The sequence below is a fragment of the Loxodonta africana genome, chromosome 3 (assembly GCF_030014295.1).
Source record: "Loxodonta africana isolate mLoxAfr1 chromosome 3, mLoxAfr1.hap2, whole genome shotgun sequence".
Taxonomy (NCBI): domain Eukaryota; kingdom Metazoa; phylum Chordata; class Mammalia; order Proboscidea; family Elephantidae; genus Loxodonta; species Loxodonta africana.
The window spans coordinates 176,829,319-176,843,921 of record NC_087344.1 but is presented as its reverse complement, the minus strand read 5'-3'; the positions used below and the strand labels follow the sequence as shown (position 1 = coordinate 176,843,921).

Sequence of the window (14,603 nt, the reverse complement as noted above, 5' to 3'; positions counted from 1 at the left end):
GGTGCTATTTTTTCTTTTCTTTCTTTTTTTTTTTTTTAAAGAAGACCACTGAGCAAAGTGCTGTTTTCATCACTGGCTGAGATAGCGTTTGTCTGGTTTCTTTGCTATAAACTTACTCTTTCTTTTCTTCCTTCCTTCCATGCTAGACTTTTTGGAAGAAAGCACACTTGAGGAGTGGGGAATTATGTTCCACCTCTCGGAGGATGGAGGATCTACAACAACTCTGGTTGTAGAATTTGGAATTCTGCATGGAGATTTGTCTCTTCTCCCCTGTTTACGTATGTATTCAATAATTTATTTATCTTAATCATCTAGTGGTGCCATTACAGAAGTACCACAAGCAGATGGCTTTAACAAAGAGAAATTTATTTTCTCACAGTCTTTTTTTAGTAGGTTACAAGTCCAAATTCAGGTTGTCGGCTTCAGGGGAAGGCTTTCTCTGTCGGCTCTGGAGGAAGGTCCTTGTCCTCAATCTTCCCATGGCCGAGTTGCTTCTCAGGTGCAGGGACCCAGTGTCCAAAAAATGTGCTGTGCTCCTGGTACTGCTTTCTTGGTGGTATGAGGTCCTCAACTGTCTGTTTGCTTCCCTTCCTTTTACTTCTTGAGAGATAAAAGGTGGTGCAGGCCACACCCCAGCGAAACTCCCTTTACCTCGGACCAGGGAGGTGACCTCAGTGAGGGTGGTGTTATAATCCTATCCTAATCCTTTTGACATAAAATTACAATCACAAAATGGAGGACAAACACTCAATACTGGGAACGATGGCTTCACCAAGTTGCTACACACATTTTTTGGGGGGACATAATTCAATCCATGACACTCAGTATGACTTATAGCTATTGATTTTATATTTTATGTTATATAATCCACTACTATTTTATTTGTTTTGTTGCTCAAATTTTTCTGCCTTTGAGCTTTGGTCATTGAGAGATCTTCCAGTTGGCTCTTGTGTCCCTTTGACATACCCTCAGTTTGTTTTGTTTTGTTTTGTTTTTAGCACTGTCTTACTTCCTGGTACTCCAAGATGCTCTAGGCTAGGCTCGTTTTGTACCTTCCCTGAATTTTCTTTTTAATTTTAAAAACAACTAATTGGTTTAATACATAAGCCCTTTTTGTGGATATTTTCCTCTTCCCTCCCTCGTTTTTTTTAAAACATTGGAATGTAAAGTCATTAGTAACATCATTTTAAAAATATAAATCAAGCTGGGGAAACTTTAAAAGTTAAGAATCCAGATGAATCTGATATATTCCCCTGTTTTTAGCCATAGGTGAAATCTACTAACCATCTCTAGCTTTGAATGTTTAAAGTAATCTGTTGTCTGCTTATTGTTACCCTGATCCCCTGTAACTCTCAGCATAAAATTGGAACTCCTACTTTTGCGTATGCTTAAAGTTTTTTGCTGGGCAAACAGGAAGCTAGGGCTCTGACTGGTGGAGTGTTGGGGAGAAATGGCATCATATGTTGGAGGCATGCAACAGCAGAAAATTAAAGGCCTCATTCTTTTTTTTTTTTATTTATTCTAAGTAAAGACAGGCTTAAGAAGCTCTCTTAGTCAAATCTAAAAAGCAAGAATTCCTTCTGAATCAATTCATTCTAAATCAAAAAGTCTGCAACCAAAACAGAACAGAAAGTAAGGAGGGCCTGGCAGTGAGACCTGGAGATAACCTCAGACCAACAGTATGAAGGGGGAGGGGGAACGTTTTATAGGGTGCCTGCTGCCAAGACTCATGGCCAAAGAAAGTTGTTAAAAAAGGAACCTAGCCTGGGAGTTGGCAGAAAATAAATTGGGAGTCAGGACAACCGGGGTTTGAGATCTGGCTGTTCTACGTACTAGCTGAGTATTTTTGAGACTTCTGTGCACCTTCTCTGAGCCTTGGTTTTCCCGTATGTACAAACTGGGCAAATATTGAAAGCTTATGACATTGTTGGGAGGACTAAATGAGACAAAATGTAGAATGCTTAACAAGGCATTGGGTACCTAATAAGCTTTCAATAAGTTAGCTATTGCTTTTACTGTTATTACTATTTAGAGCTTGGAGTCTATTCACACTAAAAAATTAGAGTTTGGAGTCTATTCACACTAGCCCTTACTATTACATAGTTCATTAAAAGAAATTTAAGGTAATCAAGAACCTAAAACTAGATTTCATTTTTAAATTATTTGGGTGTTTGTAGGAATAAAGGCATTTTAAATGTGATAGGACACTAAATAAACTTGGAGTATTTTCCTCAGTCTAAGATCAGCTGAGGAGTCCCTGGGTATTACAAATGGTTAACGTGTTATGATCTTAACTGTCAGGTTGAAGGTTTAAGAGCACCCTGAGGCACTTTGGAAGAAAGGCCTGGCAATCTACTTCTGAAAAATCAGCCACTGAAAACCCTATGGAACACCATTCTACTCTGACACACATGGGGTCACCATGAGTAGGAGTCAACTTGATGTCAATTGATTATTAAGTATCTATTGTTGTGTAACAAGTTACTCCCAAATTGAATAGCTTAAAAAAATGATTATCTCACACAGTTTCTGGAGGTTGAGCATCTGGGAGTGGCAGCAAGATGTCACCTGGGGTTGTAGTCATCTGAAGGGGCCAGAGAATCCACTTCCAAGCTCATTTGCGTGGTTATTGTCAGAGGCTCCAGTTCTTTACCACATGGCCTGTCTCTGGGGTTGCTCAAACAACATGGCAACTGGCTCCCTTCAGAGTGAATGATCTGAGAGACCCAGAGAGAGGAAAGAGAGACTCAAAATGGAAGCTGCAGTCTTTTTATAACTAATATTAGAAGTGATATAGCATTAGTTCTGCTCTAGTCTATTCATTAGAAGCAAGTCACTGAGTTCAGTCCACATTTGATGGGGAGGGAAATTAGGTTCCACTTCTTGAAGGGAAGAGCATCAGAATTTTCATACATATTTTTAAAACCACCACAAGTATCACTGGTGTCTTGAGATATCCTGGTGTTCAAGATTTCCTTGACCACGAATGAACCAAATTTTAGCACTCAAAATTTAGTAATTTCCTAGGAAAGACACAAAAGAAATGTTAGCTGAAAGTCTTATTTTAGCTTTTGGCATCTTCTCCATTTCTTACAACTCAAGCCTTTTTTATATCTCTTAAAATAAAATAGGATATTCGATAATTATTCAGTTAATTGATCAGTGTAGACTGTCCTATTAATTTTTGTAGGGCTTTTATGTAGCTTATTTACTCTTATGTGATATTAGAAAAGCTACCTAATTTTAATTTTTAACTAGTATTTTCTTCATTAGAAAGGTTCTTTAATTATCATTAGACTAGTACTCCTGACACGATGAAAAACATTCTTATTAAGGTGACATGAAAAATAATGGTGTTAATAAAGGACTTTTAGTTTACTAAGCTTTGTGTATAAATTACCTCAAGACAAATAGCCTGGATGACTGACATACAATGAACGAAAAGGAAAAATCTTTTCTTAAAATTCCTGCTACCAGTTTAACTGCCAAATCTGAAGTTCAGTCGTCAATAACCTCGGTCACCAGCTTTTTCTCCTGAGGGATTTTATCAGGGCTTACATAGCCTCAACTCTTAAGAGGTCTAGGACATAATCAGTAAGCAAAATGGTGAAGAGCTATAATTTATAAACCAGACAAACAAACCCACAAGCAATCCAGAGCTGAAACACCCAGAATGGGTCTATAAACAATAGTAATAACATGACCCTTCAAAGCCCTGCTTTGGTCTAACCCCACCCTTGTCGTGGGCAGAGAATAGATCAACCAAGCTAGTCGACAGCTGGTCAAAAGGACTTAGAGCCATGGACACTATTCTCAATTGCCTTCCAAAGAGTCATGGTTGCTAAGTGGGGTTTAAAGAATCTGCATGAGAGTTTGGATCTAGGACTGTAATTATATGCAAGGTGCTCCTTGTTTATTTACCTTATAATGAAACCGGATGAATTTATTCGCTCCCACTGCTTAATAAGAATGTCTTATATAACATGATGTCATGGATTGAATTGTGTACCCCCAAAACATGTGCATTAACATGCTGCTTTTCTTATACTTTACTCTGATTATTTGTGTAATATGGTGATCCTCAGTGAGACCAAGTTCCTGATTAGGAGGGCTTAGAAATCTGTCATGTGTTGGAGGCTTGGAGTTTCCCTTTGGAGACAACTGTAATTTGTTCTGGGGAAAAACAAACACAAAACCCAGCTTTTGGGGTTAGGTAATTTTAGATACTGTGTTGGACACACTGTAAGGTCATTACCCCCCATGATTCATGTCCCCATATAATCCCCTCTCCTTGTGTGCGGGTGGAACCTGTGACTTGCTTCTATCTAATAGAACGTGGCAAAGGTGATGCAGTATCACTACTACTCCCACAATCACGTTCTTCTTTTTTTTTAAAATAAGATTCCGTCTTGTAGAATCTGTTGGCCTTGAAGAAACGACTGTCACATTGTAAACTGTATGGGGGCCACACGGCAGGGAACTTCAGGTGGCATCTAGGACCTGAGTGTGACCTCTTGCTAAAAGCCCATAAGAAACAGGGCCATCAGTCTGATAAGCACAAGGACATGGATTTTACTAACCTGAATGGGCTTGGAAGCAGGTTTTTTCCCCAGTGAAGCCTACAGATGAGAATGCAAGCCCGATGATATCTTGACCGCTGCCTTGTGAAACCATGAGTGGGGCACTCAGCTAAGCTCTACCAAACTCCTGACCATGAAAACTGTGAGATAATGAATGTGCTGCGAAATTTGTTATGTGGCAATAAAAACTAATATACATGTATAATGCTAGAGGAATTACCTGCTACTGTTCTTGGGGCATATATATATATACATCTACATATGAATATATATATATGTGTGTGTGTGTGATTTAAAAAAAATTATTGTGCTTTAAGTGAAAGTTTATAAATCAAGTCAGTTTCTCATATAAAAATTTATATACACCTTGCTATATATACTCCTAGTTGCTCTCTCTCTATTGAGACAGCACACTCCTTCCCTCCACTCTCTATTTTTGTGTCCATTCAGCCAGCTTCTGACCCCCTCTGCCCTCTCATTTCCCCTCCAGACAGGAGCTGCCCACATAGTCTCATGTGTCTACTTGATCCAAGAAGCTCACTCTTCACCAGTATCATTTCTATCCCATCGTCCTGCCCGACCCCTGTCTGAAGAGTTGGACTGGGAATGGTTCCTGTCTTGGGCTAACAGAAGGTCTGGGGACTGTGACCTCGGGGGTCCTTCTAGTCTCACTCAGACCATTAAGTCTGGTCATTTTAAAATTGGAGCATATTTTTAAAAACTTTTTATTATAATAAAATATATAAGTTTAAATACATAGAGAAAAGTATACATGTCATAAAAATACAGCTCAACAAATTTATGCAAACTGCACATACCAGCACGCAATCTGGAAGCGAGGTTATCAGTCCTCGAGAGCCCCTTAGGTAAGATTTGAATGTCCGGAACTGGTGAACGCAGGTGCTTCAGATTAAGAAGTGTGGGACATCACTGCAAATTGGTACAACTTTTAGCTCATCTGTGTCTATGAGGCTTAAATTTCCTTTAAGAGAATTTTTTTTTCTTTTGCTTTTTTTCTGAAATAAGGATTTAGACTGTCTTATATCTGAAAGTTGCTGTTTGTTTTTGGGAAATGTATGTGTTGGGAGAAGTCCCTGTGTGGTACAGACAGTTAAGTGCTTGGCTACTAACTCAAAGTTTAGCGGTTCAAAGCCACCCAGAGGTACCTTGGAAGACAGGCCTGGTGACCTGTTTTCTAAAGGTCACAGCTTTTAAAACCTCATGGATTGTAGTTCTACTTTGCACATAACGGGTGACCATGAGCCGAAATTCGACCTGATGGCAAGTGGTTTGCGTTTGGTTATGTGTTTGGGGACCATTGCTTTAGGAGGCTGCAGGTTTCCCTTTCATTTGGGTAACATTTTACAGCTTGTGGTCTACTTTCACTGCTCTTATCTCATTGTATTCCCCCAACAGCCCTGTTATATAAGCATTGCCACATCTTCGTTCTGTAAGTAAGCTGCAGTTATTCATTCTTGATTATTTGTTCAAATGCTTCGTATAAATAGTCTAAGTCAGGGCTAGTATTCACTTGGGAGATGGAAGTATATGTTACTGGTTGTATTCTGCTAGATTCCATTCCGACTGGTTGGTACCAGTACCACATATGTTAAGTGTTTTGAATATCACATCTATTCTAAGTGTATTTAGAATAAAATAATGAATCCATTGTCGTTGTGCTGTCGAGTTGGTCCCAACTCATAGCGACCGTACAACAGAATGAAACGCTGCTCAGTCCTGTGCCATCCTCACGATCGTCGTTACGCTTGAGACTTTTGTTGCAGCCACTGTGTCAGTCCATCTCATCGAGCGTCTTCCTCTTTTTTGTTGACCCTCTACTTTGCCAAGCACGATACCCTTCTCCAGGGACTTATCCCTCCAAATAACATGTCTGTTACGGCTTGAATAGTGTCCCCCAAAAATGTGTGTCAACTTGGCTAGGCCCTGATTCCCAGTATTGTGTGATTGTCTATCATTTTGTCATCTGATGTGATTTTCCTGTGTGGTAAATCCTACCTCTAGGATGTTAATGAGGCAGGACTCAATCTACAAGGTTAGATTGTGTCTTAAGTCAATCTGTTTTGAGATATAAAAGAGAAAAGTGAGCAGAAAGACATGGTGACCTTATACCACCAAGACAGCAGTGCCAGGCGCGGAGCGTGTCCTTTGGACCCGGGGTTCCTACTCTGAGAAGCTCCTAGACTAAGGGAAGATTGATGACACGGGCCTTCCCCCAGAGCAAACCGGAAAGAAGTCTTCCCCTGGAGCCGGCACCCTGAATTTGGACTTCTAGCCTCTTAAACTTCTTGAGAATAAACCTCTGTTTGTTAAAGCCATCCACTTTGGTATTTCTGTTATAGCAGCTCTAGGTAACTAAGGAAACCCTGGTGGCGTAGTGATTAAGTGCTACGACTGCTAACCAAAGGGTCAGTAGTTCAAATCTGCCAGGCGCTCCTTGGAAACTCTATGGGGCAGATGGCACTGCAATGCATTTTAGATAACTAAGACAATGTCCAAAGTATGTGAGGTGAAGTCTTGCCATCCTTGCCTCTAGGGACCGTTCTGGCTGTACTTCTTCTAAGACAGATTTGTTCTTCTTTTGGCAGTCCAGGGTTTATTCAATATTCTTCGCCAACACCATAATGCAAAGGTGTCGATTCTTCTTTGGTCTTCCTTATTCATTGCCCAGCTTTTGCATACTTCTGAGGTGATTGAAAACACCATGGCTTGGGTCAGGTGCACCTAGTCCTTAAAGTGAAGAATGAGTCTGTGGAGATATTTCACAGGTTTTCAGTAGTGTTCCTTAGAACTTCTAAGGTTTCATAGAGTTGGTACTGAAGGAGGTGGTGGTAAAGATGAAGGTGGAATGGGAGGTGGAAAAGGTGGGAGAAAAGGTGGGAAAGGAATGATACGCTCCACTCAGCTTCAACTCAAGCCACTCCAGTTTTGCCTGTTTTGAATATTGAGTTGTAGCAGGGGCGGATTACCCAATAAGCAGAGTAAGCACGGGCTTTCTTGTGCTTACTTACTAATCTGTAATGAACAATTTCGCACGGGGTTCACCACATCAACATGTGGAATTGTATACTACAGATTATGAAGTAAGCATAAGTAAGCCTATGCTCACCTTGTTTACTGGGTATTCCATCCCTGTCAGGCATTGTACATTTGAAAAGAGGTTTAATTCTCTGGGAAGGTTCTGTGGGTTTGGGAGAGAGACAGATACCAGCCATACCTAGAAACAGAATCTTTGATGTGGTAAAAAAAGGTGAAATTGTTCACTAGAGATGAGCTGGTAAACATGGTAAGCACCACGCTTACCTTGCCTTTTGGATAATCTGCCCTTGTTCTAGGCAAACTTTCACATGAAAGAAACCCTGGTGGCATAGCGGTTAAGTAATACAGCTGCTAAAGAAAAGGTCAGCAGTTCACATCCACCAGATGCTCCTTGGGAACTCTATGGGGTATTTCTACTCTGTCCTATACAGTCCCCATGAGTCGGAATTGACTTGACGGTAATGGGTTTTGGTATTTTTTTTGGTTGCTAATAAGAAGCCCTGATGGCACAATGGTAAGAACTCAGCTGCTTACCAAAAAGTCAGGAGTTCAAATCCACCAGCCCCTCCTTGGAAGCCTTATGGGACAGTTCTACTCTGTCCTGTTGGGATGCTATGAGTAGTAATTGACTCTACGGCAAGGGGTTTGGTTTTTTTTTTGCTGATAAAAGGAGACCAGAGGTGAGGTGGTTAAAGAGCCTAGCTGCTATCCTAAACGTCAGTGGTTCGAACCCACCAGTTCTCTATAGGAGAAAAATGTGGCAGTCTGGTTCCTTAAAGATTTACAGCCTTGGAAAGCCTATGGAGCAAATCTTCTCTGTTCTGTAGGGTTTTTATGAGTTGGCATTGACTTGATGACGATGGGTTTGAGTTTGATTATTGTTAAAACTGTAAAACCATTTATGTCTTGCAAATGTCCCAGCACACATAGTAAAGGAGAGACCTATAAAGGTTAAATGAATCACAGAAAATTATTCAGTTATTATCTTCATCAATTTCCAGTAGCAGGATCTGGAAATGAACCCAGGTTTCTGACTCTCAGGCTCTTTCTTTTTCAGGTACTCTATGCTTGATGTTCACAGAGTACAGGGCAAAGTGCTATTTTTGCAAAATGTAAATACGATCTGAACAACATTGTCTTAATATGTTTCTCCATGATACGTATGCATATATGAAAGCTGTTTATTCATAGCTAGCCTTATTCCATGAAGAATTGGAGGTGGTCTTCAAAAATCAGATTCGAGTTTGGCAGAGGTCAGTGCAGAGCATACCAACCAGACACAATATATATTGAGAGCCTGCCATCTTGAAACTATATCAAACCAAAGGTCAGAGAAAAGATACTGAAAAAATTCTAGACAAACAAATGGAACTGCTCCAGCCTCCTGTCAGCTTTTACTGTGTTTAATATGCAGGAGGCTTATTTCCCTTTGCTCAAATGCACTCAGACTCCAACTGCCTGAACATAATGTGGAGAGTTAAAATAGAGGAGTGCCTCAATTCCCAAAGTGCCTTGCGTCTGTCAGTTTAAGAGGCAACCATGCTATTGCTTTAATGTCGTGCCTGTGTGTGTTTGCATGCGCATGTGTGCCTGCACACACATTTATTAAACATATGCTCCCAGCAACATTTCACTTGGCAAGATCACAAGTACATAATAGCTACAAGCTGTAAAGAAAAAAAAGAGAACTTAGCCATTTTTTTAAATAAATAAAGCCTCCTAAGCCACTTTAAGCACTCATTTGCACATTCTTTGACTTGTGCACAAGAGCATTTCTTCTGTCTGTTAGTCTCTATTTACTCACTTCTGTACAAAGATGAATATTGCAATAGTACGTGATGCAAACATTGGAAATCTGTGTTTACATTCTTGTTTCCAAATGGATATGCTAATAGTGTTTAATCAGCAGTGATGTTGCTTTATATCAATGTTTTGTGCGGCATACAGCCTCAGTGATAATGTTGTGATAACCAGATTCTTCTCCACATCAAAACTTGGAGATGATCCCAGTTTTTGGAACAGCCTTTTGATTCCAAAATATGATGAAATCCCTTTAATCTTCCTCGGGATTATTTCTGTGTTTTCAGGAAGCATTAAACATCCGGCTTGTTTCATTAAGGGGAGTTGGTGGGGGAAGCTTGGAACACATTTGTTTTTGTAGCTGTCCAAACCAAACCGAACCCGTTGCAGTTGAGTGGATTCCGACTCCTAGCCAACCCCTAGGACGGGGTAGAATTGCCCCATAGGGTTTCCAAGGATGGCTGGGGGATTCAAACTGCCAGTCTTTTGGTTAGCAGCTGAACTCTTAACCACTGCACCACCCAGAGGTTTGGTATACCAAACCAGCTCCCATGCTGGCTAGTGGAACCTACAGGAGGAAGCTCAAATGCTGGAGATGCTGCAGGAAGAAGACTGTGGGCTATGAGGAGTTTGATTTGAGGCTATTCCGTGGAGAAATGCCACAGCACATTGGCTAGTAAAACAAAAATACAGCAGCAGTTAGGTGCAAAGGAGGAGTAAAATGACTGGCTTTTATTCACGAATTTACCAAAATGAACAAACAAAAAAAAAATTCCAGCTCTCTAATAATCAAGTTAAAGGGGGTATTCTAGGGCCCACACAAGATTTGCTGAGCTTATCGTTGCTGGTTGCCATCAGCTTGATTCCTAGTCATGGCGACTCTATGTGTGCAGAGTAGAACTGCTCCATGGGTTCAAGGCTCTGACCTTGCAGAAGTAGATCACCAGGCCTGTCTTCTGAGGCAACTCTGAGTGGATTTCAACTGCCAACCTTTCAGCTACTAGTCAGCTGAGCACTTAACTGTTTGTGCCACCCAGGGACTCCTGAAGTGTTTGGTACTCTTAAAAAAAAACTACCCTTCTCTCCTCAAAAAAAAAAAAAATAAATAAATAAAATAACAACCCCAAACTTTTTTTTTTTTTTTTTAAATGGGAGCATTTCTTGTTCTTTGTGTGTGTTCAAAGTTGGGAATCCTTTTATTCCAGTGGGTCTGTGAGAGCCATGTTGTTTTTTTGACAGAAACATAACAGGCTGTCTAAGGGATACTGTCATCTGGAAAATGATCCACAATTTAAGTTTTAACCTTGTTAAATTGTATACAAATTCTCTCTAATGCTGCTTCTCTCCCAGGACATGAAACATTTTGTTTCTTAAACACTTATGAGAGGTAGGCTGCTCGAGATGTACAGATAGCTCTCATCAGTGCTAATGGGAGTTATGCTTCTACATCGGGAGAGAATAGGCCCACAGATTTTAAATTATGCTTAATGCAGATCTTCCATATGGAATAAATTATGAGTGCTGCTTAAGGGTAGAAGTTCTAAATATCCCATAAAGACATAGTTTAGTATCAAAGCAATGCTTCAGAGTAATGGAAGTGGAGCCAACAGTAATGGCTTTGTGGCCATCACCATGTGAAGTAGCTGATATTGACCCTTGAAAATTCTTATTGGATTAGTACTGCACTTGAGTTCCATTATTTTTCCAAAGGACCTAGGAGATAGTTCTATATCTTGAATAGCCCCCTAAAATGGGTTGAATTTGGTTCTGTTTTCAAGGCCATTTATCTTAAGTTCAGTAAGTTTCCAGTCAGCAAGCACAATACCAAAGAGATCTTTACTTTTGCCTCATAACTAACACTTGGTGTGGTCTGTAGCGATATTGCAGCGTTACTCTGTCTTCCCTGTGTTTGTGTTTTAAAAATACTGTTTTCATTTTGGGACAAGCATTTTACTGTCTTTTTTGAAAACTTTTACATTTTATTTTGCTTTGAGAATTATTGCCCACACTTCTGAGATAATCGGAGTTGTTCCCCATATCTTTCATTTTGGGGCATATCTCTTACCTTCTTGTTTTAAAATTTGTTGCATTTTATTTTATTTGAGTCTTTGTGCTTTGAGAAATACTGCATCCCTATGCCAAGATCATTGAAAAAAAGTGACAGGAATTTCTTTTCTAGTCTACTGACCTAAGGGATCATCTCCTTCATTTTGTTTCCTGTGAGAGGATTGTCTTTACTTGGAAAAATTCCTTCTACCTTCAAATGGAAATTAAACACTGTAGTTAATTGCCCCTGATCACTGTTATAGGTATATAAGGGGTGGGGCATAGGGGTAGCGAGAGGAAAGCAGAACGTCACTGAGAAGGCTGAGGGACTACCAAAGGACCTGGTTGTCTGGGGTCACCTTAGCAATCTTGTGGTTCAGACCATGCGTGAATTGTTCAGTATCCCAGTGTTCACTGGACTTGGGGAAGCTAATATCAATCAAACTCAAAGGAATCTGAAGTAGATAACCTAACAATTTATAAATATGCAATGGGACGTGTTATTTGCTGGAGTGGGGTGGTGATGCTTGGTATTGAGGACCCTTTTTTTTTTTTTGCCACTGGAATCAACCTACCGTGAAGCCAAATGGGAAATTTATTTGGTAAGTATGTGATCAGTGCAGAGGATGGTGGGATAGTTTTAAGGGATATTTCATCCAGGCCAGGTGACATCTGATGAATGGTACCTGTTCTACAATAGGCTAGCCTATCTGTAAAGCTCACATGTCCAGATTTCCTGTTGCTCTCCCGGAAACTCACTGCCACTCTGTGACATGTGGCCATCTTTTTTTCTGACCTGACCATCCTCTTCCAGTTCATTTAGTCTTTCATTAGACATGCTCCAATCCAATCAAAATGACTCTTGCCTACCAAATAACAGTCACTTTGACTTCAGTTTTGAATTTTTCCAAATTCTTCAGAGTTCTTAATTCACACACACAGATGGTTAATATAACCATTATGCATGTATTTTTATTCAGAAAATGTATTTATTTTCTTCTTTTTAACTTCATGGGGAGAGACATGGGAAAACACTTCATTATTAAGCCTCATACATAGTCACAGAGCTGCATTGTCATACTAATAATTTTTGGAGGGCTTGTGATGTACCAGGCACTGTGAGAGAATTTTTGTTTTGAATCCTAAACAGCTTTTTTTTTTTTTTTTAATAAGTAAGGAAACTGTAGGCCTGAAAGGTTAAGAAACTTGCCAAAGGCCTCCCACATATTGGGTCTTTCTGGCTCTTTTTGCTGTGTCCCTCAACCCCCATGTTTTGTTTTTGAAGTTTTGTTTGAAATGACTTAAATAGAAGATGACACTGAAGGCAGAAGAAGAGACTGCTTTCATGTGTTCTTTCCAGTGTTTTCTTGGGAAACTTATGTTGTCTACTCCCTGGATCCTATGTCCTCTTTGACTGTGCCCTTGGATTAGGTTAGACCCATATCTGCCACCTAGGAAAATGCAGTTGAAAGCAGCAAGGAGATGGTGGGTGTTCTTTGGATAGGATGCCTGCTTCCTCTTTAGAGTAGATACCATGATTCCAGTTATATTCTTCTACCCTTCTAAACCTCCTTTCTCTTCTTCCTCTGACTCATTCTCTTCTATTTTCTTCACAACGCCTTCAGCAGAAAGTAAAGCCTCTTTGTGCGTGTTTGTGTGTATGAGTATCAATCTGCTGCTGTGGAAAAAGAGGGGAAGTATGGCTACCATTTGGGCTAATAAAGGAAGGAATAATTTTCACTTTGCTCCTCTCCCTGTTTCAAGGCTTTCTTTGGTGGGGGAGGGCATTGTGAGGGGCAGGTAGGATAAAAATGAAATTCCTCCAATGCATATGAAGAGCCATATTTTTTCATCTGATATTTTTCTACATAACAGTACCTATTATTTTTCATAAGTATTAATCATCAAGAAATACAACCTACTGGGAAGGTGCTTTTTTACCCCCAAATAACTCAGTCCTAGGATTTAAAGGCTGTGGAAGACATTTTATATGTCAAAGACTGCAGCTCCAAAAATCCATCAAACTAGAAAGCTCACACTGTTACTGGAAAGGAGCATTCGGATATATGAGCAAGTCTAACGGCCTCTCTTGCTTTTAAGAATATAAATGGACCATTCTTCACAACCACACTGCTAAAATGAAATGAGCAGCAGAGGATGGTGAATGGCAAAATAACGGGGTGCCTACTCCTAACACGGTGGGGGGGTGGGGGCTCCATGGGAAGCAGAAAACAAAAACCAGGCCAGGCAGATCAAGATGGTGTTCTCTGGCGTGGGAGAAGCGATGGGGCATCAGTGACAGCTGGTCTGGAAGTTGAAGAGGATGGGGAAGTGAGGGAACAGACAGGCTTGACTTCAAGCTGTGGCATTTGCATGTGGCTCTCAGACTGGCTCCCTGTCAATCCCACTGTCCATTCTCCCCTCAGCACCCTGGGTGAGCAGCAGTCCTGGATGCAGTCTGTCAGCCGGAGCCACCGGACATTGAAGAGTTGATCTGCTCAGGCTGAATTTTCTGTAAGGAGAGCAACCAGTAAATAAGTAAGTAAATGAGTAAGTAAATAAATAACTAGCAAAGAATGTAGTACTCTTTGGAGATTTAGCTATAGCAAAATATTATATTTATTTAATATTTCAGTCCTGTTGAAAGCAAGTCCTCATCTCAAGGCAGGTGAAGGGCATTTCAGGGGAGACAAGGATGAACTCAGGGAGTGGCCTGAACCCAATTGTTTGCAGGTATTTTGTTATAAATTTTATGTAAACTGTTGCTGAACATTGGGAACCACTTAGGGATGTGTTCTCTCTGCCAAACCCACACCCCATCAGACTGTCTTAACTACGCATAGTAGCAATTCCTTAAAGAGTTGAAAAGAGCAGCTGAAGAATTTTTAAAAAGTGGTTTAACACTTTTCTGCAAACAGTATTTAATTTAAAAAAAGTTACTATTACCTGTATTCCATGATAAGCTGTGCTTAAAAAATATTCTCTCTGTATATATACATACACACACACTCAAGATATGTATATAAACATATATACACAGACTTTTTTTTTTTTTTTAATAAACACATATGGAAACCCTGGTGGCACAGTGGTTAAGAGCTATAGCTGCCAACCAAAAGG

At 40.2% G+C, this 14,603-nt stretch overlaps 1 long non-coding RNA gene across 3 annotated transcripts in view; it reads left to right on the top strand.

Annotated features, from left to right (window-relative positions):
- LOC111750520 (uncharacterized) overlaps nucleotides 1-14,603 on the top strand; it is a 311,775-nt gene that overhangs the window by 193,145 nt on the left and 104,027 nt on the right. For all 3 annotated transcript variants that reach the window (XR_010321511.1, XR_010321510.1, XR_010321509.1), the window contains 2 exons: nucleotides 147-278; nucleotides 13,910-14,021. This is a non-coding gene — a long non-coding RNA (uncharacterized LOC111750520). The remainder of the gene's footprint in view (nucleotides 1-146; nucleotides 279-13,909; nucleotides 14,022-14,603) is intronic.